Source organism: Rhinoraja longicauda, chromosome 16, assembly GCF_053455715.1.
Source record: "Rhinoraja longicauda isolate Sanriku21f chromosome 16, sRhiLon1.1, whole genome shotgun sequence".
In the NCBI taxonomy this organism is placed as follows: domain Eukaryota; kingdom Metazoa; phylum Chordata; class Chondrichthyes; order Rajiformes; family Arhynchobatidae; genus Rhinoraja; species Rhinoraja longicauda.
Genome location: NC_135968.1, coordinates 972810 through 986465, shown reverse-complemented (window position 1 = coordinate 986465; position 13656 = coordinate 972810). Strand labels below are relative to the sequence as shown.

The 13656-nt window shown below is 51.8% G+C and overlaps 1 protein-coding gene across 3 annotated transcripts in view; it reads right to left on the bottom strand.

The window, feature by feature from the left end:
• The window catches only part of LOC144601007 (uncharacterized), a 38667-nt gene extending 26578 nt beyond the window's left edge, over window positions 1-12089 (bottom strand). The window contains exon 1 of one of the 3 annotated variants that reach the window (XM_078412913.1): window positions 12060-12089. The gene's annotated coding sequence lies outside the window, so the exon portion shown is untranslated. Of the gene's footprint in view, window positions 1-341; window positions 462-1473; window positions 1539-12059 lie in introns of those variants that run through there. The other 2 variants (XM_078412914.1, XM_078412912.1) reach the window with 2 other exon arrangements.
• Window positions 12090-13656: the final 1567 nt, after the last annotated feature.

Sequence of the window (13656 nt, the reverse complement as noted above, 5' to 3'; positions counted from 1 at the left end):
TCAAATTAGGAGACAAAAACTGCACAGTACTCCAGGTGTGGTCTCACCAGGGCCCTGTACAACTGCACACAGTACTCCAGGTGTGGTCTCACCAGGAACCTGTACAACTGCACACAGTACTCCTGGTGTGGTCTCACCACGGACCTGTACAACTGCACACAGTACTCCAGGTGTGGTCTCACCAGGGCCCTGTACAACTGCACACTGTACTCCAGGTGTGGTCTCACCAGGGCCCTGTACAACTGCAGAAGGACCTCTTTGCTCCTGTACTCAAATCCTCTCATTATGAAGGCCAACATGCCATTAGCTTTCTTCACTGCCTGCTGTACCTGCACACTTACGCTCAGTGACTGATGTACAAGGACACCCAGGTCTCGTTGCACCTCCCCTTTACCTAATCTGAGGGGCGTAAGTGGGTGAGGGAGGGGGTGAGGGGAGGTGAGTTAGTGAGGGGGTGGGTGAGTGAGGTGAGTTAGTGAGGGGGTGGGTGAGGGGTTGAGGGAGGAGGTGAGTGGGGGGTGAGGGAGGGGGTGAGTGAGTGGCGTGAGGGGAGGGGAGGTGAGTGGGTGCGGGAGGGAGGAGGGGCGTGAGGGAGGGGGTGAGTGAGTGGGTGAGGGGCGTGAGTGGGTGCGGGGGGTGTGAGGTGGGTGAGGGGGGGGTAAGTGAGGAGGCGGTTAGTGGGTGAGGGGTGCAGGGGGTGAGTGGGTGCGGGGCGTGAGGGGAGAGGGCGTGGGGGAAGGAGAGGGTGAGTGAGTGAGGTGAGTGGGGGGTGGTGAGTGAGGGGGGGTTGGGGTGTGGGTGGGTGGGGGAGGGGGTGAGGGGAGGTGAGTTAGTGAGGGGGTGGGTGAGGGGTTGAGGGAGGAGGTGAGTGGGGGGTGAGGGAGGGGGTGAGTGAGTGGGTGAGGGGCGTGAGTGGGTGCGGGGGGTGTGAGGTGGGGGTGAGTGAGGAGGCGGTTAGTGGGTGAGGGGTGCAGGGGGTGAGTGGGTGCGGGGCGTGAGGGGAGAGGGCGTGGGGGAAGGAGAGGGTGAGTGAGTGAGGTGAGTGGGGGGTGGTGAGTGAGGGGGGGTTGGGGTGTGGGTGGGTGGGGGAGGGGGTGAGGGGAGGTGAGTTAGTGAGGGGGTGGGTGAGGGGTTGAGGGAGGAGGTGAGTGGGGGGTGAGGGAGGGGGTGAGTGAGTGGCGTGAGGGGAGGGGACGTGAGTGGGTGCGGGAGGGGGAGGGGGCGTGAGTAGGTGCGGGAGGGGGGAGGGGCATGAGTGGGTGCGGGGGGTGTGAGGTGGGTGAGGGGGGGGTGAGTGAGGAGGCGGTTAGTGGGTGAGGGGTGCGGGGGGTGAGTGGGTGCGGGGCGTGAGGGGAGGGGACGTGGGGGAAGGAGAGGGTGAGTGAGTGGATGAAAGGGGGTGAGTGAGTGAGGGGGGGTTGGGGTGTGGGTGGGTGGGTGGGGGAGGGGGAGGGGAGTGGGCGCCGCACCGACCTGGGGGCGCCAAGCATCCGGGACCCGGGTCGAGCCAACCGCCCGCCCTGCGTCGCGTCGTCACGTCCGACCTCCCTCTCCTGCGTCGTGACGTCACCGCCCGCCCTCCCTCTCTCTCCTGCGTCACGACGTCACCGACCACCCTCCCTCCCTCTCCCACGTCGCGATGTCACCGCCCTCCCTGCGTCGTGACGTCCACTGTCCCTCTCCTGCGTCGCGACGTCACCCCGTCCGCCCACCCGCCTCGCGATGTCGGGGTCTGCCCGCCCGCAGCGCGACGTCACCCCGTCCTGCCCTGCGTCGCGGACGTCACTGCCCGCCCTCTCCTGCGTCATGACCAAAGATACTAGAGGTGTTTATTCACAAAATGCTGGAGTAACTCAGCGGGTCAGGCAGCATCTCAGGAGAGAAGGAATGGGTGACGTTTCGGGTCGAGACCCTTCTTCAGACTGATGTCAGGGGGGCGGGACAACGGAAGGATATAGGTGGAGACAGGAAGATAGAGGGAGAACTGGGAAGGGGAAGGGGAAGGGAGGGATAGAGGAACTATCTAAAGTTGGAGAAGTGAATGTTCATACCACTGGGCTGCAAGCAGCCCAGGCGAAACATGAGGTGCTGTTCCTCCAATTTCCGGTGGGCCTCACTATGCCACTGGAGGAGGCCCATGACAGAAATGTCAGACTGGGAGTGGGAGGGGGAGTTGAAGTGCTCAGCCACCGGGAGATCAGATTGGTTAACGCAGACCGAGCGCAGATGTTGAGCCAAGCGATCGCCGAGCCTGCTTTCGGTTCGGTGTTCGGCGATCGCTTCGCTCAACACCTGCGCTCGGTCCGTGTTAACCAATCTGATCTCCCGGTGGCTGAGCACTTCAACTCCCCCTCCCATTCCCAGTCTGACCTTTCTGTCATGGGCCTCCTCCAGTGCCATAGTGAGGCCCACTGGAAATTGGAGGAACAGCACCTCATATTTCGCTTGGGTAGCTTGCAGCCCAGTGGTATGAACATTGACTTCTCCAACTTTAGATAGTTCCTGTCCCTCTCTTCTTCCCCCCCTCCTCCTTCCCAGTTCTTCCTCTAACTTCCTGTCTCCACCTATATGCTTCCTTTGTCCCGCCCCCCTGACATCAGTCTGAAGAAGGGTCTCGACCCGAAAGGTCACCCATTCCTTCTCTCCTGAGATGCTGCCTGACCTGCTGAGTTACTCCCGCATTCAGCATCTGCAGTTATTTTCTTACACTGCCCCTATCAGAATGTATGTAACTTGGAAATCCACAGAATGAAAACAGATGATCTAAACATTTGATAACCATAGCGGCTGACATATTTGGACAAGGAAAGGCAAATGGAAACCTCGAATATTCATCAACTATGGTAAGTATATAAACATTTTGAGAGGAGATTGGTAAAGGCCCTTTGAAGTCAATACTCAAACGTTCCATAGGTTGTATAAGACAATAACTGCAGATGCTGGTATAAATCGAAGGTATTTATTCACAAAATGCTGCAGTAACTCAGCAGGTCAGGCAGCATCTCAGGAGAGAAGGAATGGGTGATGTTTTGGGTTGAGACCCTTCTTCAGACTGATGTCAGGGGGGGCGGGACAAAAAAAGGATATAGGTGGAGACAGGAAGATAGAGGGGGATCTGGGAAGGGGGAGGGGAAGAGAGGGACAGAGGAACTAAGACAGAAAGGTCAGACTGGGAATGGGAGGGGGAGTTGAAGTGCTCAGCCACCGGGAGATCAGATTGGCCAACGCGGACCGAGCGCAGGTGGGGCGGGACAAAGGAAGGATATAGGTGGAGACAGGAAGACAGTGGGAGATCTGGGAAGGGGGAGGGGAAGAGAGGGACAGAAGAACTATCTGTCCTTTGTGAAGATCATTGTGAAGATCAGTGAGTGCAGAAGAATGAACAGAGGCACAAAATGCTTGAATAATTCAATACTCCATTCATGAATTTTACTGTTTTTAATCTTCGTTCGCTTCCGATTATCTAGCATAAAAGCTACTGAACGCTGATCTGTTATCAAAGTGAAGTGCTGGCGAGCAAGGAAATGACTCAATTTCCTCACTGCTTCAATAATTGCTGTAGCTTCCTTTTCGACGGGTAATGCAATTCACTACCTTGGAGAGTACGAGACATGAAAGCCACTGGTCATCCTCCTTGATTTAATGTTGCTGATACTGCTAAATCAGAGGCATCACATTCAACAACAAAGGGGATCTCCACATCGACGGCGTGTAATGTCGCAGATTCTAATTGTTTCTTTAAAGAAGTAAAGGCACCAATTGCTGTAGAGTCAAGGGGAAAGATTTTGCTCTAATCAAAGGTTGATTTTTTTCCGATAAATTTGGTATCCATTTAGCATAATATGCAAACATGCCAAGAACCCTTCGTAGAGAGTTTAATGTAGCTGGAACAGGTATCTCTTGGAGTGGGTGGAGTCTTTCTGGAACAGGCTGGACCATATCATTTCCAACCCAATAACCAAGAATATTGATGACACTGATGTTATTGACTTAGCCTCATTTAATGTTAGATTTTTAGAATGTACAACTTCTAAAAACTATTGTACATTTTTGTCATGTTCAGCTTGGTCTTTTCCTGCAATAGTTATATTATCAAGATAAGGGAAAGTATCTTTAAGGTTTTCCTGTTCAACAAGTTTGTCCATCTCTCTCTGAAAAACTGCCACACCATTAGTTACACCAAAAGGAACTCTGCAGTAGTGGTATCATTTTCCATTTGCTTCAAACGCAGTGTATTTCTTTTCTGATTCTTTCAAAAGGAATTTGATAGTAAGCACTTTTTAGGTCAAAAGTAGAGAATACCTTATACTTAGCTAATGTATTGATAATATCTTCTATACGAGGTAATAGGTATGCATCAAGCTCCGTGAACTGGTTTATAGTTTGAGAGTAATCAATGCAGAGTCTCTTTCTATGTCTCTCCAAGGGGTCCTTAACCTCTTGTGCCCTCCAAGGGGAAGAGCTGGGTTCTATGATACCTTCTCGTAAAAGATTAGTTACTTCTGTGTTGATAAAGTTTTTGTCATCTTTACTAAAATGTCTTGATTTTGTAGCAATTGGCTTGCACTTAGACGATAAATTAGTGAATAACAGTATAACAGTATACAGAGCTTTATTTGTCGTTCGGTACCGAAGTACCGAACGAAACTACATAGCAGTCATAGAAAAAAAAGAAAAAAAAAGAACACAAGACACATAACCCCCACACAAACGTCCATCACAGTGACTCCAAACACCCCCTCACTGTGATGGAGACAACAAAACTTCCCCTCTCTTCCCCACGCCCACGGACAGACAGCTCGTCCCCGACCGACCCGCACAGTATCCGCACCGGGCGCTGAAACGTCTCGCGGCCGAACCGGGCGATGAAAGGCCCGCGACCAAGCCTTGCGCAGCTAAGTCCCGCAGCCGAGCCGCACCAGCGGTGAAAAGTCCCGCAGCCGAGCCGCACCGGGCGGTGTTAAGTCCCGCAGCCGAGCTGCACCGGGCGGTGTTAAGCCCCGCAGCCGAGCTGCACTGGGCGGTGTTAAGCCCCGCAGCCGAGCTGCACCGGGATGTAAAGTCCAGCGGCCGAGCCGCACCGGGATGTAAAGTCCAGCGGCCGAGCCGCACCGGGGGATGTTAGGCCCCGCAGCCGAGCCGCACCCCGCAGCCGAGCCGCACCCCGCGCCGTGAGGAAGAGAAAAGTTCCCCACACCCACCCACCCACACCCACCCCCCACACAGCACCACCCCCTCCCACACATACACAACCAAAAAAATATATATAAAAATCATCCCAACACCGACACTCAACAAAAAAAAGGCGGACAGACTGCTAGTCAGCCGCTGCCGTTAGGCGCCGCCACGTGTATGTATAGGTCCTGCAGGGAGGCGAGTGTAACGAAGGACATTCAACAGATGCAGCAGAAAAAACACACAATACTGGTGGCTTTGACAATACAAGATTAGGCATAGTTCCTTCATACATTATTTGAAGTGATCTGTGCTGTTTCTGAAAATCCTGACCTAGAATTATATCGCTACACAAAATTTTCAAAATACCAAGACATACAGATTTATGACTAGTTTTGTTCAGAACAAAGTCTGATCAAAGAGGATCTGACATGAACAACACACATTGCCGCACTGGTGGGTAAGGCAAGGCAGCGCCTTTACCACCTCAGACAGCTGAGGAAATTCAGAGTGTCTCTGAGGATCCTTCAATGCTTTACTCTGGGGCTGTAGAGAGCATCCTGTCCGGCAACATCACAGTCTGGTTTGGGAACAGCTCTGCCCAGGACAGGAAGGCCCTGCAGAGAGTAGTGCGTTCAGTAGAACGCACCATGGGAACTACACTCGCCTCCCTGCAGGACCTATACATCAGGAGGTGCAGATCAAGAGCAAGCAAGATTATGAGGGACCCCTACCACCCCAGCAACGGATTGTTCCAGTTGCTACGGTCAGGCAAACGCCTCCGCTGCCACGCTGTGAAAACGGAGAGGATGAGACGGAGTTTCTTCCCACAGGCCATCAAGACTGTTAACTTATATGTCCACTTATAAGACTGTTAACTATTATAACTCCAGGGAGTACATTTTCTTTTCTGTATTAATTTTAATTTATATGCTGTAATTGTAATTTTTTTTGCACAATCCGCAGGCGTTGCCACTTTCATTTCACTGCACATCGTGCATGTGTATGTGACAAATAAACTTGACTTGACTTGACAATACAAGATCCAATAATTTGAGTATTGAGAGATGTCAGAGCCATCGAGATTTCTCTATTTGAAGGAATTATAGTTAGATTTAGTCGAGACACAACTTGTTCACTTATAAAACTTTCTGAACTGCCAGAATCAAGTAGTACATTAAGTGTTTGGCCATTGATGGATACCGTTGTAGCTGCGTGAGACAAGCTCTGAGGAAATGCAGCTGTAATTGCATATAAAGAAGGCATATACATGGTAGCAGTCACACTTTTAGTAGTTGCTTTGGACTTGCATACTCTAGAATAATGTTCCTTCTTGCCACAACTATTACAAGTTGCCTCTCGAGCAGGACATATCTCTCTATTATGAATATTACCCCCGCAAAAGTAACACTTCCTTTTTGAATAAGTATATGCTGCAGCAAGGGCACATTTATCAGTAGAAATTGTTTCAGCTTGCTCCATGTTAGTACTTGGATGAGATTCTTTTGTAGTAGTTGCAGCAGAATACACATTAGATGAGCCATAAGCATCTGAATTTCTCTGAGCCAAGTCTAATGAGTAGGCTTGATTGTAAGCTGACTGTAAATCCAAGGTTTTGTTTTCTAATAGTCTCTGTTGTATTAAAGGTGATGCCCAACCATTGATAACGGAGTCTCAAATAAGTTCCTGTCGATATTGATCAGCTGTAACTGCTTTGAAGTCTTTGAAGTTCTTGTAAAAACTCATCAAGTGACTCACCAGGTTTTTGTTTACGAGTAGCAAGGAGGTGTCGAGCAAATATTACATTGGGTGTCTTAATGAAGAGTCTGCTTAGTACATCAATAGCAGAATCATAAGTTGTACATTCCTCTATGTAATCATACCCACCGCTGGGGGTACCTGGCTGACCCGCCGCTGGGGGTACCTGGCCGACCCGCCGCTGGGGGTACCTGGCTGACCCGCCGCTGGGGGTACCTGGCCGACCCGCCGCTGGGGGTACCTGGCCGACCCGCTCTGCCCCACCGCTGGGTACCTGGCCGACCCGCCGCTGGGGGTACCTGGCCGACCCACCGCTGGGGGTACCTGGCCGACCCGCCGCTGGGGGTACCTGGCCGACCCGCTCTGCCCCACCGCTGGGTACCTGGCCGACCCGCCGCTGGGGGTACCTGGCCGACCCACCGCTCGGTACCTGGCCGACCCGCTCTGCCTCACCGCTGGGTACCTGGCCGACCCACCGCTCGGTACCTGGCCGCCCCGCTCTGCCCCGCCGCTGGGTGTACCTGGCCGACCCACCGCTGGGTACCTGGCCGACCCGCTCTGCCTCACCGCTGGGTACCTGGCCGACCCACCGCTGGGTACCTGCCCGTCCCGCTCTGCCCCACCGCTCGGTACCTGGCCGCCCCGCTCTGCCCCGACCCGCCGCTCGGTACCTGGCCGCCCCGCCACTCCGCCGAAGCTGCCCAGCAACGAGCATCGCCGTAACCACACCGCCGCCATCTTGCAACCCGCCGATGACAGGCGACCGCGACCGTTGCAAAAATTAAAAAAAACAAAACCTGTTTTTAAAAAAAACCGGGCTGACGACTATTAAACATCTTATCGCACTAAAAACAAATTGACGGAATGCAGTGCATGGTGAACGGGTGCAGAGGGTCACAGATCTCTCCCCGCGGAGGGTCAAAGGTCACGGGGGAGGAGGAGGGAGACGGGGGGTGAAGTGAGGCCCGGCCGTCGTTGCCAGGACCAGGACCAGGCCCATACCCAGGGCTAGGGCCGGGACGTAAATGGCGGTGATTGTGAGGCGGGCGCTCGGCCTCATCCCGCAGGAGCTGGCGATGCGGCCGCGGCCGAGGGAAACGCGGGATTGCCGGCGCTGCGGTGAGTGCCGAGGGGAACCGGGCCGACAAGACTAGACATAGAAACATCGACCGGCGGGGTCTCGCTGCATTAGCAACACCTCGCTCCTCTCTCTCCCCACCCCCCAATCCTCCACTACCAGTGTGAGAGGTGGACCAAATCTCAACAGTCTCAGAGATAGACAAATTCTTGATTAGAGCGGGTGTCAAAGGTTTTGGGGAGAAGGCTGGAAAATGGGATTGGGAGGCAGGGATCAGCCTTGATTGAATAGTATAAGAAAATAACTGCAGATGCTGGTACAAATCGAAGGTATTTATTCACAAGGTGCTGGAGTGATTCAGCGGGTCGGGCGGCATCTCAGGAGAGAGGGAGTGGGTGACGTTTCGGGTCGAGTTCCTTCTTCAGACTTCAGACCTGGCCGTCCATTGACTTGATTGAATGGTTTGAGGAGATGTGGAGTAGACTCGATGGGCAGAATGGCCGAATTCTACTCCTGTAACTTGTAGTTGCATTGGGTGACGCTTCGGGTCCAGACGGCTGATGGGGGGTCTCGAACCGAGGCGTCATCTTTTCCTTCTCTCCAGAGATGCTGCCTGTCCCGCTGAGTTGCTCCAGCATTTTGAGTCTACAAGTGTAAACCAGCATCTGCAGTTCTTCCTCCACACAGTGCAGTTGCATTAGTGTTGCACGCATTCGACAACCCCCCCCCCCCCCCCCCCCCTTAAAGAGCACAGACTGAGCTCCTTGCCAATGCACACAATTTAAAAAAAAAAAAGGCTTTTGCAAAGACATTATAATGGACGAGTTTTTAAATTAACGTCATCTATCGCCCAACACTTCCAAAGATAACTTGTGGTATAACTTGATAACAAAGATAAGTCACAAAGAGCTGCAAATGCTGGTTTACAAAAAAAGATGCAGAGTGCTGGAGCAACTCAGGGAGGCAGGAGAGCATTGGCATAAATGTATTAATTCTAGGAGCAGAATTGGGCAGTTCCACCCATCAAGTCTACTCTGCCATTCAATCATGGCTGATCTTTCTTTTCCTCTCAGCCCCACTCTCCTGACTTCGCCCCATGACTCCTGACACCTGTACTAATCAAGAATCTGTCGATCTCCCCCTTAAAAATCCATTGACAGCCTCCACAGCTGTCTGTGGCAATGAATTCACCACCTTCTGACGAAAGAATTTCCTTCTCATCTCCTTTCTAAAGGTATGTAGCTGAAATGTTTTCCCAATGGCCAGTGACAATGGCAAAGCATAAAGTGCTGGAGGAACTCAACAGGTCAGGCAGCATCAGTGCAGGGTATGGATAGGTCATGTTTTGAATCAGGGCCCTTCTTCAGTGACAAGTTAACTATTTTTTTAAAGTTCAAGTCAAAACTGAATAAATTAAAGTAGAAAGACGTACAGGTATGTAGGTTAATTGGCTGGGTAAATGTAAAAATTGTCCCTAGTGGGTGTAGGATAGTGTTAATGTACGGGGATCAATGGGCGACACGGACTTGGAGGGCCGAAAAGGCCTGTTTCCGGCTGTAGATATATGATATGATGATATGAAGAGACAGAGCTTATTAATGTCCTGACTTTGTCTGGTGCATTGTCGCCACACTCATCAAAGAAGTTATTTAGTGTACGAAGCCAGTGCTTCCATTCCTTTGCTGCAGTAGGTGAGTTGGGATCCAGATCCAAGTGTTGTGGTTGCAATAGTTTCTCCATCTCGATGTCGTGTAGGAAAATAACTGCAGATGCTGGTACAAATCGAAGGTATCACAAAATGCTGGAGTAACTCAGCAGGTCAGGCAGCATCTCAGGAGAGAAGGAATGGGTGATGTTTCGGGTCGAGACGGGTCTGAAGAAGGTGTCTCAACCCGAAACATCACCCATTCCTTCTCTCCTGAGATGCTGCCTGACCTGCTGAGTTACTCCAGCATTTTGTGATACCTCCATCTCGATGTCACACTGCTTAACTTCTGAGATAGAGTTGCTTAAATTGTTGTGAAGCAAATGAAAATTCTAATTTACTTAAACTTTATTTAAGCTTTAAGCAACTAATTTCTGTAATACACATCTTCAAAGCGCCTGGAAATTATCGCTGATTCCGCAGGCCTCCCCCGCCCGATGCCCGCACATTTCATATTCATATATATATATATATATATATGAATATGTGTGTGTGTGTGTCTGTGTTGATATGAGAGGCAAGATAGAGATAAATAGATCTTCTAATGGATCAGAAGCAACTTTGATTTAAAGCAACGCTCTATTTCTCTCTTCATCTTATTTTTCACATGATGTACATAAACCATAAAGGTGATTCGACCTTTATGGTTTATGTATATGCATATATATATATATATATACTCCCTCCCGTTTCTGGACCTCACCATCTCCATCACAGGAGACAGACTAGTGACGGACATTTACTATAAACCCACTGACTCGCACAGCTATCTGAACTACACTTCTTCCCACCCGGTCCCCTGCAAAAAGTCTATCCCCTACTCCCAATTCCTCCGTCTACGCCGCATCTGTGCCCGGGATAAGGTGTTTCACACTAGGGCTTCCGAGATATCCTCGTTCTTCAGGAAACGGGGCTTCCCCTCCTCCATTATAGATGAGGCTCTCACTAGGGTCTCTTCTACATCCCGCAGCTCCGCTCTTGCTCCCCCTCCCCCCACTCGCAACAAGGTCAGAATCCCCCTCGTTCTCACCTTCCACCCCACCAGCCAGCGGATCCAACATATCATATCATATATATACAGCCGGAAACAGGCCTTTTCGGCCCACCAAGTCTGTGCCGCCCAGCGATCCCCGCACATTAACACTATCCTACACCCACTAGGGACAATTTTTACATTTACCCAGCCAATTAACCTACATACCTGTACGTCTTTGGAGTGTGGGAGGAAACCGAAGATCTCGGAGAAAACCCACGCAGGTCACGGGGAGAACGTACAAACTCCTTACAGTGCAGCACCCGTAGTCAGGATCGAACCTGAGTCTCTGGCGCTGCATTCGCTGTAAAGCAGCAACTCTACCGCTGCGCTACCGTGCCGCCCTATCATCCACCAACATTTCCGTCACCTACAACGGGACCCCACCACTGGCCATATCTTCCCATCCCCTCCCCTCTCTGCGTTCCGCAGAGACCGCTCCCTCCGTAACTCCCTGGTCCACTCATCCCTTCCTACCCAAACCACCCCAACCCCGGGCACTTTCCCCTGCAACCGCACGAGATGCAACACCTGTCCCTTTATCTCCCCCCTCAACTCCATCCAAGGACCCAAACAGTCTTTCCAGGTGAGACAAAGGTTCACCTGCACCTCCTCCAACCTCATCTATTGCATCCGCTGCTCTAGATGTCAACTTATTTACATCGGCGAAACCAAGCGCAGGCTCAGCGATCGCTTCGCTGAACACCTGCGCTCGGTCTGCATTAACCAAACTGATCTCCCTGTGGCCGAGCACTTCAACTCCCCCTCCCATTCCCAGTCTGACCTTTCTTCACACAGAGAGTGGTGAGTCTGTGGAATTCTCTGCCACAGAATAATAATAATAATAATAATACATTTTATTTATATAGCGCTTTTCATATACTCAAAGACGCTTTACAGAGATTTTGAGAACATAGGGAAATTAATAAATAGATAAATAAGTAAATAAATAAATGAACAGAGAAAGGAGACAGTAGGTGAGGTGACCTTCAGTGGTTGAAGGCAGTACTGAACAGGCCAGTTCATTGGCTATATTTAAGAGGGAGTTAGATGTGGCCCTTGTGGCTAAAGGGATCAGGGGGTATGGAGAGAAGGCAGGTACAGGTTACTGAGCTGGATCTTTGAGCCAGTACCGCCATTCATTGTGATTATGGCTGATAACCTCACCCCCCAACCCCTCCTCACACATCCCCTCACACCACCCCCCCCTCACACATCCCCTCACCCCCCCTCACACATCCCCTCACCCCCCCTCACATCCCCTCACCCCCCTCACACATCCCCTCACCCCCCCTCACACATCCCCTCACCCATCGCATTCAAGCACTAGTGATGTTCACGTGTTACATTACGTGTCATGTTCACGTCTTCTGTTTTAAAACTGTTCTAATTTGTTTCATTGGGTTGTTTAAGTGAATACTGACTAGCTAAATAATTTATTGCATCGTATGGGAGGCGCATTCCCAATCTCGTTGTGCCCCTGTACAATGACAATAAAGATATATATTGTGTTATTCATGTGGGGGGGGGGGGATACGCTGCTCTGATTGGTCGGACGCGTTACCTGTTCCTTTATGACGTTGGCGCCGGGGGAGGCGGACCCTGCTGCCATTGGTCGCCGGCGCTGCCCATCAGTGGTGGGGGGCAGAACCTGGTCGCCGGTCACGTGAGGCGCACGAGGTCTGCGCTCGCTCAGCGCCCGGAGGTCAGGTACGGAATCGCCGCCGCCGCCCCCGCCCCCGCGTCCTTTCCCCCACCGCCTCCTCCCTTCCCGAGGGCGATCCTGCGGCCGGCGACCCGAGAAGTGCGATGTGAGCGAATGCGGGAGGGAAGGAGGTCTGGGCGCCCTCTGGTCCTCCGTGTGCAGCGCCCCCTGGCGGCGGGAGGTCGCGATGGATCGTCTCTGGTCGGCCGGCCGCAGCGCCCCCTGGCGGCGGGAGGTCGCGGTGCAGCGGCGGGAGGTCAGCTGGCCGCAGCGCTCCCTGGCGCAGGGAGGGTTGGTGTTTAGTTTATTGTCACGTGTACCGAGGTGCAGTGAGAAGCTTTTTTGTTGCAGAAAGGTAACACACTATTACAATCGATCCGTCCGCAGTGAACGGATACGGGATAATGGGAATCACGCTGAGTGCAAGACCTGTGTGACTCCAGCGCGGAAACAAGGTTTCTCCCTGTATAAGGTCATAAATGACAGGAGCAGAATTAGGCCATTCGGCCCATCAAGTCTACTCCGCCATTCAATCATGGACGATCTATCTCTCCCTCCTAACCCTATTCTCCTGCCTTCTCCCCAAAACCCCTGACAACCATATCTCGGTTCACGGAACGGTAATGAGCAATATTCGGAGAAGTGGAGGTGTAACGAGACCTGGCTGTGCTTGTACAGCAGTCACTGAAAGTAAGCATGCAGGTACAGCGGGCAGTGGAGAAAGCTAATGGCATGTTGGCCTTCATTGCGAGAGGATTTGAGTTTTGGAGGAAGGCGGTCCTACTGCAGTTGTACAGGGCCCTGGTGAGACTGCACTTGGGATATTGTGTGCAATTTTGGTCTCCGAATTTGAGGCAGGACATTCTTGCTCTTGTGGGAGTGCAGTGTAGGTTCACCAAGTTAATTCCCGGGATGGTGGGACTGTCATATGATGAAAGAATGGGTCGACTGGGCTTGTATTCGCTGGAATTTAGAAGGATGAGTGGGGACTCTATGAAGCCCTTCGGCTGCTCCACCTGCAGCAATGAGGAAAAACTTTGCACCCAGAGAGTTGTGAATCTGTGGAATTCTCTGCCTCAGAAGGCAGTGGAGGCTAATTCTCTGGATGCTTTCAAGAGAGCTAGATAGAGGTCCTAAAGTTAGCGGAGTCAGGAGGTATGGGGAGAAGGCAGGAACGGGATACTGATTGTGAATAATCAGCC